Source organism: Miscanthus floridulus, unplaced genomic scaffold, assembly GCF_019320115.1.
Source record: "Miscanthus floridulus cultivar M001 unplaced genomic scaffold, ASM1932011v1 fs_776_4, whole genome shotgun sequence".
NCBI lineage: Eukaryota > Viridiplantae > Streptophyta > Magnoliopsida > Poales > Poaceae > Miscanthus > Miscanthus floridulus.
In genome coordinates, this window is record NW_027097260.1 from 49,398 (window position 1) to 60,000 (window position 10,603).

The window sequence follows — 10,603 nt, forward strand, 5'->3', positions numbered from 1 at the left end:
GTGATACAAGCACAAGATGTTGATGCTCCACAACCTCCTCCTCAAGTGGTCAATAGAAGAAATACACCTCTCCTACAAGATCATCCACAAGATCTCATCATAGGGAGTCCAACAAAGGGGGTGATGACTCGATCTCAAAAGCTTACTTCATTTATTGCTCATCACTCTTTTGTCTCTTGCTATGAGCCTACCAAGGTAGAAGATGCTCTTAAAGATCCGGATTGGATCAATGCCATGCATGAAGAGTTGAACAACTTCACTCGCAATGAAGTTTGGAATCTTGAAGAGCGACCAAAAGATGCAAGAGTCATTGGAACAAAGTGGGTGTTCCGCAACAAACAAGATGATCAAGGTGTTGTTGTGAGGAACAAGGCAAGACTAGTGGCAAAGGGGTTCTCTCAAGTTGAAGGTCTAGATTTTGGAGAAACCTTTGCACCGGTTGCAAAATTAGAAGCCATCCGTATCCTTCTTGCATATGCATCACATCATGAAATGAAACTATATCAAATGGATGTGAAAAGTGCATTCTTAAATGGCTTTATTAATAAACTAGTCTATGTTGATCAACCTCCCGGGTTTGAAGACCCTAGATATCCTAATCATGTTTATAGGTTGTACAAGGCACTATATGGGCTTAAGCAAGCCCCAAGAGCTTGGTATGAGCACCTTCGGGACTTCCTTATTGAAAAGGGCTTCACCATTGGAAAGGTCGACACCATACTATTCACCAAGAAGCTTGATGGGCATATCTTCATTTGTCAAGTATATGTTGATGATATCATCTTTGGATCATCAAATGAAGACTCTTGCAAAGAATTTGGTGAATTGATGTCTAAGGAGTTCGAGATGTCAATGATTGGTGAGCTTACATTCTTTCTCGGTTTTCAAGTCAAGCAAATGAAAGAAGGCATATTCATCTCTCAAGAGAAATACACAAAAGATCTTCTCAAGAGATTCAAGATGGATGAATGTAAGCCAATCAAGACCCCAATGCCTACCAATGGACATCTCGACCTAGATGAGGGAGGTAACTCGGTTGATCAAACTCTCTACCGTTCTATGATTGGTAGCTTGTTATATTTAACCGCATCTAGGCCCGACATCATGTTTAGTGTGTGTATGTGTGCTAGATTTCAAGCTAGTCCTAAGGAAACACATTTAATTGCCGTAAAAAGAATCCTTAGGTATCTTAAGCACACACCAAGCATAGGCCTTTGGTATCCCAAAGGAGCTTTATTTGAATTAATTGGCTATTCCGATTCGGACTACGCCGGATGCATAGTTGATAGAAAGAGCACATCCGGAGGGTGCCATTTGCTTGGTAGATCACTTGTGTCTTGGTCCTCCAAAAAACAAAATAGTGTGGCTTTGTCCACCGCCGAAGCGGAATACATTGCCGCGGGTGCTTGTTGTACACAAATATTATACATGAAACAAACTTTACTAGACTATGGAGTAGTTCTAGAGAAAGTACCTCTTTTGTGCGACAATGAAAGTGCGGTAAAACTTGCAAATAATCCGGTTCAACATTCTCGCACCAAGCATATAGATATCCGCCATCACTTTCTAAGAGATCATGTAGCCAAAAATAATATATCACTAGAGGGTGTAAGATCCGAAGATCAATTAGCGGATATCTTTACTAAACCGTTAGATGAAGCTACATTTTGTAGATTGCGGAATGAGCTCAATGCACTTGATTTTAGTAACTTCACTGAAAATTGAGCTTGTGTTGTCCCTTGCATTCATTGTAATATACAACATGTTTAATTTGTAGCAATGCATATAGGGCTTGTCTAACATGGTTAAGATAACCGCCGAAAAGCGTGTGAAGAAGCTTAACCTTGGATCAAACTTGACAAGCAACTAGATTTACTTACAAGCATTACATATGCATGAATGTTTGTTTGTCGTTTTGTTCCATTTGCCCTCTTGTTGCCTATTTTCTTAAAAAGAATTATAGCCTAAGGCAAAATATTTTGAAAAATATGAGGGTTTGAGAGAGGTCACTCACATCAGTCCCAATTGGTGTTTATTTGGATCTTATTTAAGTTGGGACTTGATTGGGAACAGGCAGCGCAAAGGAAGGTTGAAGGATTGCTGAAAAAGGTGCACCGGACGCTGCACCGGACGCTGCAGTCCAGCGTCCGGTCAGTTCACAGGAGGTGAACTGCTGTTGAAGGAGTGACCGGACGCTGTGTTTGTGTGTCCGGTCAGAAAGGGCTCAGCGTCCGGTCGATCGGAGGATGACAAAGTTAAACTGACCGGACCCTGCCTGCGTCCGGTCATGGACCACCAGACGCGTCCGGTCGCGATTCCAGAGGATTTGGACCTCTCTGGAATTGACCGGACGCTGGGTGGTAGCGTCCGGTCGCTACCACCGGAGCGTCCGGTCAGTGGATCTCGCGCGACTTCAAGTCTCTTTTCGGTTTCCTTTTCTGTCGCGTTTGGGGAATTATAAATCCGGACCTTCGGTTCACCTGCCTTACCAGTGCCTCCGTGAGCCCGCAACCAAGCCGCCACCTCCTGCCTAGCCGCGCCGCCGCAGCCTTGCTCGCCAGCCCTAGCCCGAGCAGCCGCACGCCGCCGCAGCCTCGCCGCGCCACCACGCCTGCCCAGCCGTGCGCCACCACGCCTGCCCAGCCGCGCGCCTCCGTGCCCCTGTCCCGTGCCACCACCGGTCCGTCGCAGCCAAGCGCCGCCGAGCTCCGGCCCTGCCTTGCCTCTGCTCAGTGCCTCGCCGGCCTCCTCGCGCCCTAGCTCATTGCTTCATCGTTGCCAAGGCTGCCAATCTTCGCCGCTCTTGCCCTATCCTCCCATTGTTTGGTAAGGCAAATCTTGTGGTTCAATCTTGATCTCCAATTGTGACCTAGATCAAATTCTAAATACATTGATTCCCCATTGCATTCAGGGCGTTTGACCTAACCCTAATCGGTTTCGAGATCCCCCACGTGACGTCTTATCTATTCTCGGATCGCTGATCGTCAGGTAGAAAGCCACTCGATTCAAGTTCGCATCTAAAATTGCTTTCTCTATTAGGATTTCACATCTATTAGATATATGGTATTTATTTGTATATCTATCTATTCTATCGTGCAGCAAGTCGGTTCCGTTGTGTTTTGTCTAGCAGTTGGCAGTAAACTCGGAGCCAAGCTCACGAGTAAGGATCGAGGCCAAGCCTCGAAAGCAGCAGTTTGACAGTCGATCTTCATCAGCGACAGTTCACCATCTTGTCAGTTCAGATGGCTCGCACCAAGAATGTTGGTGGTGGCCCAGGTGAAGATGATCAGAGGCCCCCGCCTCGTCAGCCAGCCGGATCCAAGGGCAAATCAACCAAGCAAGTAACATCCAAGAAGCGGAAGTACCCCGACGCAGAGACAGCCAGAGCAGCAGCTGTTGCAGAGGCCGCAGAGCGTGCCGAGAGAGGTGGCACCCGCAGCGGAGTTGTCATTGCAGATCAGCCAGTTTCACCCGCAGTCAGAGCTGCGATTGAGGAGGTTGAGCGTCGTCATGGTAGTCCAGCAGGGACTGCCACGTTTGCAGGACGACGGGTTGCCATTAAGGAGGGTCCATCAGCACAGCAGCAGCCTCCACCAGCAGAGCCTCAGCTAGCCTAGGAGACTCAGGAGAGTCAGGAGACCGAGCCGGCACCTCAGCTACGCCGCTCGAGTCGTACCAGTGCTGCAGTTCCACTGAGGCCAGCTACATGGCGTAGGGGTTCACGCCCTCCGCCCAGACCACAGGGTCCGCCTCCAGTGGTTCACCTCGACTTGAGGGCCGCTACAGCCAGGCAGGTTCAGCAGCTGCGGTTTGTTGAGTTTGAGGTTTGGTTCCCTCCGAGGAGGGATGAGAGAGCAGCTGAGGGGTTCTACACGCCACTGCAGGAGGATTTCTACAATGCATATCTAAACAGTGGGGCAGTGTTCAGATCACAGAGGGTCTATCTGATAGAGTCCATTGTGGCAGCAGCCGGAGAGGGCATTCGGCAATACTTGTCATATTTGCCAGGACTGTCAGATCTGATTGGACGGACAGGGATATATGTACCTTCTTGGGTTCGTCAGTTTTATGCCTCGCTCTACATTGATCCTCATCACAGATTCATTCACTTTGCCTTCAACGGCAAAGACTATAGAGTGACGAGTAGCAGGGCCAGAGAGATACTGAGACTACAGGAGCAGCCTGTAAGGTTGCATGAGGTTTGCTATGGACATCAGGAGCCTCCCAGGCGTCCTCATGGAGGGTTGGTGCCCCCTACAGACTTAGTGCGCCATTGCTTCAAGGAGCCGTTTGGTGAGGGGTCGAGCAGGAACCCCAATGACTTGACTCCTACAGCGAGGATACTAGAGGCCATCATCAGGAGGACACTGCTTCCCAGGTTGGGATACAGAGAGGGCCTGACTCGCTTACAGCTCTGGCTTCTCAATGCCATCATGCAGATGACAGTGTTTGACATCTGGGACCTCCTTCTTTCAGAGATGGAGGATACTATAGCTGAGGGATTCAAGGGTCGCAGGCAGCTTCCCTATGCTCACTGGATCATGTTCCTCATCCGCAGAGTTGTGATTGATAAGCCCCCTGGCATGATGGATGAGTATACAGGTGCCACTACAGAGTTCCCAGCTTACAACCTGTCATAGAGGATCAGACACGCCACTCCTCAGGCACCCAGTCAGCCTAGCCGTCGCCCCGATGTGCTAGAGTCTGCAGCTCAGCAGGACGAGATCATCAGAGGGATTGCAGCTACTGAGGAGGAGGAGCTAGAGGCACAGCAGGGAGTGAGTGAGTACAGTGACAGCTCTGACGACGACTACCAGCCTATACCTCAGATGCCTCCACGCAGATACGATGCAGAGGCCGGTAGCTCCAGTTCTGCTCCACCTGCTCCACAGACAGACCCCGCTCTCATTGCTATTCTTGAGCGGATGCAGCAGGATCAGACACGACAGGCACAGGAGACAGCTACAAACTTCGCACAGTTTCAGGCTCGTCAGGACGAGTTTCAGCGGCAGCAGCAGCTCCTTCAGCACCAGCAGTTACTCATGCAGCAGCAGCTCATGGGATTCATGCAGCATGTAGTGACAGCCATTAGGATTCCACTACCACAGACTTCGCCCCAGCTTGCACAGCCTCCTACCACTTCGACGACTCTAGCAGTACAGCCCATCGGGCTTCAGAGTCAGGGACAGCCTCCAGCTCAGTTTACTTCACCTCCTGTACAGGTGTCCCAATGGTTAGCTTCACCTGGTATAGCCCCGCAGTTCACTCCTTATCACACGGGTTTCTCACCAGAGCAGACTTCCTCGCTATTCGTGCCTGAGTCGTCAGTCTCCAGGAGTCTTGGAGCATCATTCAGCGAGTTGACTGGCATGCCTACTCCGCCTCACATGCATTCTGCCGGTCCATCTACAGCAGCTCCAGCTATCATGACCACTCAGAGGCTCCCCTCGTCTGTCGCCTCGTCAGATCCTACGATAGACATACTTGCAGCTTCACAGGCAGCACCAGCTCAGACCCAGACCGCTTCAGCGACTCTTCCTGCTTCAGAGGGTCAGTCAGTTCAGAGCTCAGGGTCAGATGATGATGGCGCCCAGTTCCATCTTGCTCCACGTACTTCAGCGCCCGACTCGTCCACTGCAGCCCCGCCGACCGACCCCTAGGTTTTGGTGTTTGACGCCAAAGGGGGAGAGGGTTTGAGTATGTAGACTTAGGGGGAGCTAGTTATCTAGTATTAGCTTATTATATATATTTGGAGTTTTATTTGTGGGATACACTATTAGCTTATGCATATTAGCTTATGCATTCGTGTGTTTACTTTCATGCATACTATTATATATATGTGATAATGCTATCTATGTGATTGTGATATTTGACATGTGTGATTCCTACTTTGCTTTATCTATATGTTATATCACTTGTGGAATGCTCATTTGCTTTTGCTTCCGCGTTTATATTTCGAAGCAAATGAGCCTTTGTTATTAGTACTCATGCTTAATTCATATTCTTTGAGTACATTGTGTTGGCTTGGGTCATATAAGCGTGACTAACTCTCTTGTTCTTATTGACAAAAGCTTATATGAACCAAGCCCGTCAAAAACCTCACTCCATAACATACTCGAGGTGGTATTATCATCAATCACCAAAAAGGGAAAGATTGAAAGCATCTAGGCCCCTAGTTGGATTTCAGTGATTAATGTCAATACAAAGATTACTATGACTAACGTGTGTTTTGCAGAAACAAATAAGTTAGGTCATGGTAATGGAGATCGATTGGGCAATCAAGGTTGTCATGCCCCTACGATGGAAATCGTTTCGGTTTTCAAAGGATGGACGACAAGGTTAAGGATAACTAGTTCTAAGTGTCGATTGGAGTTGGAGAGACACTTAGAGTAGTTTAGGACTTTGTTTTTTTCCTTTGGCCGTACTATAAAGGGGGGTATGAACGGGTAGCTTGACCTAGTTGAGTCTAGTGAGTTAGGTGTGGTGCACACTTGTTAAAACTAGCTCTAGGTAGCTCCTATGAATGCCTAAGATCCTTTGGAGCAAACTTCATTCACATATGTTCGGAAGTTGGAAGTGAATGGAGGGTCAAATACTGACCGGACGCTGGCTCCGGTGCGACCGGACGCTGGCCGCAGGGTCCGGTCAGTTCATTTGATCGAGAAGATCAAGTCTGGTATGACCGGACGCTAGGAGGTCATGTGACCGGACGCTGAGGGCCAGCGTCCGGTCAACTCCAGTAAGGGTCCAGACTTGGAAAAGTGTGACCGGACGCGTCCGGTCAGTGTGACCGGACCCTGAGTATCCAGCGTCCGGTCGTTTACAGTAAGCATCCAAGAGCGACCGGACGCGTCCGGTCGGTACTGACCGGACCCTAACAGTGTCCGGTCATCACTTGAATGCTGGTTCGCGGGTTGAACTGACCGGAGCGTCCGGTCATCACGATCGGAGCGTCCGGTCATCCCGTAGAAGCTCATAACGGTTCGTTTTTCAGGCTGGCTTATAAATAGAAGCTCCACTTGTGAGTGGAGCATCCTTTGCTCATTCCAACAGCTGAGAAACACGTTTGTGAGTGCCAAGAAGAGCAAGATCCTAGTGAGGTGTTTGTGATTTGAGAATCCAAGAGAGTAGCCTCACTAGCAAATCAAGAGTAGCAAAGTGTGCATCCATCTTCTCATTAGGCTTCGCGTGGTCAAGTGAGAGTTCGTGCTTGTTACTCTTGGTGATCGCCATCACCTAGACGGCTTGGTGGTGATTGGTAGTTTGGTGTTCACCCAGCGGAGTTTGTGGGTGACCTAACTCAAGTTGTGAGCGGCTTTGGGTGATTCGCCGCGACGGAGTGTCGAAGAATCAACCCGTAGAGAGCACTTGATCCTTGCGCGGATCAAGGGGGAGCTACACCCTTGCGCGGGTGCTCCAACGAGGACTAGTGGGGAGTGGCGACTCTCCGATACCTCGGCAAAACATCGCCGCGTTCCTTTCTCTCTCTACTTACTTTGAGCACTTACTTTGAGTATTTACTTTGAGCAATTCAATACTTGTTTTACATCCATAGAATTGCTTGCTAGAGTAAGTTTGGAACATAGGTTGAGAGGTTGTTGTGCATTAGTTTGATATAAACACTTTTCTAGGCACAAGGGGTTAATTGGGCTATCCGTAGGATTTGATTATTGCAAGAGAATTTAGAATTAGCCCAATTCACCCCCCCTCTTGGGCATCTTGATCCTTTCACCGGGTTACTTGGCAGATTCTAGAGCAATACTAGAATAGAACACTGGAAATTAGTAAAAAAAGTCTTACGTTATTTGCAAGGAACGAAAGGCCTTATGATGACGTATAGAAGATCTGATTCACTCCACATAGTGGGACATTCAGATTCTGATTATGCGGGAGATGATAGAAAATCCATGTCTGGATATGTATTTACTCTCGCAGGGGGAGCTATTTCATGAAAAAGCTCAAAGCAACCCGTTACTACATCGTCCACAATGTACACCGAGTTTGTAACGTGTTATGAGGCAACAGGGCAGGTGAACTGACTAAAGAAGTTCATACCCAGTTTGAAGGTAGTTGACGACATCTATAGACCACTTAAGTTATACTGTGATAATAATCTGACAGTACAGTATGCTCACAACAATAAGTCAAGTGATGCTGCCAAACACATTGACATAAAGTATTATGCTGTGAAAGATAAAGTCCGGGACCATGTCATAAGTCCTGAGCATATAAGTACTGAAAAGATGCTCACGGATCCGCTTACAAAAGGTTACCACCCAACGTGTTCAGAGAACATGTAGCCGGCATGGGTTTAAGGGAAAGCCTATAATTCCTGGATAAAAGAAGACCCAAAGTTAAGTATCTATTTCAGAACAGAGTGGTGTATTGTAGCTGTTAAATCTATCGGCAATTGACCGTGACGATGAAACATGCTCTATGCGCTAATCTATAATGGAATGAACAAAAGTAAATGATATGAAATTGAAAGATGGTAGGAGATCAATGGGGAGATTGTTAGATTGATCTCTAATCCCAAACTGGGTCCAACGACCTAGTTGGGCCTTTGACCTGCGCCCTGATCGGGGGCGCCCAACCCACTATGGCTGAAGAGCCCCTGTCACACTGCGTAATAAATAGAGGTGGGGGCCGGCGGCTCAAGTCACGGGGTTTGCCTGAGCCGAGCTCCCCATTGAAACCTAAACCCTAATCCGGTCTAGAGGGGCGCAGCCAGTGACGGGAAGCCACCAGCCGCGCCGCCCGCTTCACCGACGTCGACGGCTTCATCGACCTCTTCCCCGAACATCGCTGCCCGTGCGCAGACTTCATCGACGAACGAGATGGCCGACGCCTCTGGATCGACTCCCTCTGCGGTGTCAGGTTTGACACGTCCATCTTCTACCCCTCCCTTTTTCTCTCGTTCTACCTACTGTTACTGCACTAGTAGATGTTCTAGGGTTCATGATTCTATTAAACAGCAAGTAGACATGCTAGTTCTATGCCTATAGATCCTGTTCAAAGTCTAACAAACGCAAGTCACTGCAGTGTATATATCTAGAAATTTAAGTGTAGGGTATAGTCATATACTCTTTCCCTCCATTCCCTAATTATAAGACGTTTTGACTTTTCTAAATTCATAACTTTTATTATGCACCTAGTTATATACTATGTCTAGATACATAGCAAATGCTATGAATCTAGAAATACCAAAACGTTTTATAATTTGGGATAGAGGAAATATAATATAAGTTAGTAATGGATGCACTTCATTTCTGGACCTATATTTGATTCCGCTTGCGCTGTTACTAGCAAGCCATTTCTTACTGGCAATGGTTTCTGTGTGCAGACACAGTATCTACACTGGGACGATTATCATAAAACTTACATGACATACCAAGGTGACCAAGAATACGTCAAGTTCTATGAAACGGTATCAAATGAAACTAAGGTATGAATTTGGTGAGCAGCTGTAATTAACTGGTTATATGTCATCTTTGTTTGATGCCTTTTTTTGTTACACGCAGTGGCTTGAAAATTTCGTGGAAGCCAGCACGCATGAGGTAGGCATCCCCCAATAAGTATCATGTGGTTAATGTGCTAACTGAATGTATATTGTCGCTATAATCTCATGCATCACAGTCTATAACTACTTTGGTTTTTAGTGGCTAAGGTACGAGACGTTGGCAATGTATAAAGCAATGAAAATCGCAGCAGGCTGTAACAATATTCTTCCAACTTTGATTTACACTGGCTTCAATGTAATGCCCTTACCTCACATTAATAGTGGTTGCTGCAGGTGTATGGTATTTGACAATTCTATATATTTTTTTGCAGGAATATTTGTGGAGTGTTAAGTGTAATAGTATATATGAAGATTTTGCTAGTCTCTATTTAGAGATTTGGAAACGGGTAGCTAAGGAAAAGGTTTGATACTTGGCTCAGATGCTGAACTAAACGACTTATGGTTCCCTTGTTTAACATTTTCTCCAGCTGTACAGTTTATGACAAAAGTTTCCTTTCTTCAACATTTCCTAGATGAGTTTTCTAAGTGCTGTGAAGGAATTACATGCTCAAGACATATGTGCCCCATGCCGTATCCAATTGAAAATTGAGCTTGGTTGTGCCCCAAGATCTGGTGGGCTGAGAACAAACGTAGGTTGCTGCTCTTCTTCGTAGACGTGGTTCAGTCTTTTTCACTTCATCTTGCTAAAATCCCATTGAATTTTCTCTGTTTAGTCATTATGTGACTAATTCTTTCACATGCTCTAATTTTCAGTATGATAAATATCTGGTTGATCTTAATGGAGAGGTAAGCTGCTTTGCTTTGCCTAAAGTCAAAGTCCAAGTCAAATATTTCTCTACATACAGTGATGCAATTTGTGTCTGTAGGTTGAAGAAAACGAAGCCCATTCAGTGATCCTGGAAGCTAAAAAATTTGTTAGTTTTCCGTCTCTTTTGAGATTCATATATCCTTATTATTCTGTCCTTTAATGCATGCATGTCCAAGCTAGCTTTATCTCGCTCGCTTATATGAAAAAGCTAAATGGATTTTCAGGTTCCAAGACAAATGATATATTATGATTATGCCAAAAAAAAGTAAAATATC

At 46.6% G+C, this 10,603-nt stretch overlaps 1 pseudogene; it reads left to right on the forward strand.

Annotated features, from left to right (window-relative positions):
• The first annotated feature begins 8,599 nt into the window (after positions 1 to 8,599).
• LOC136533063 (uncharacterized) lies at positions 8,600 to 10,597 on the forward strand (annotated as a pseudogene).
• The last annotated feature ends 6 nt before the right edge of the window (positions 10,598 to 10,603 follow it).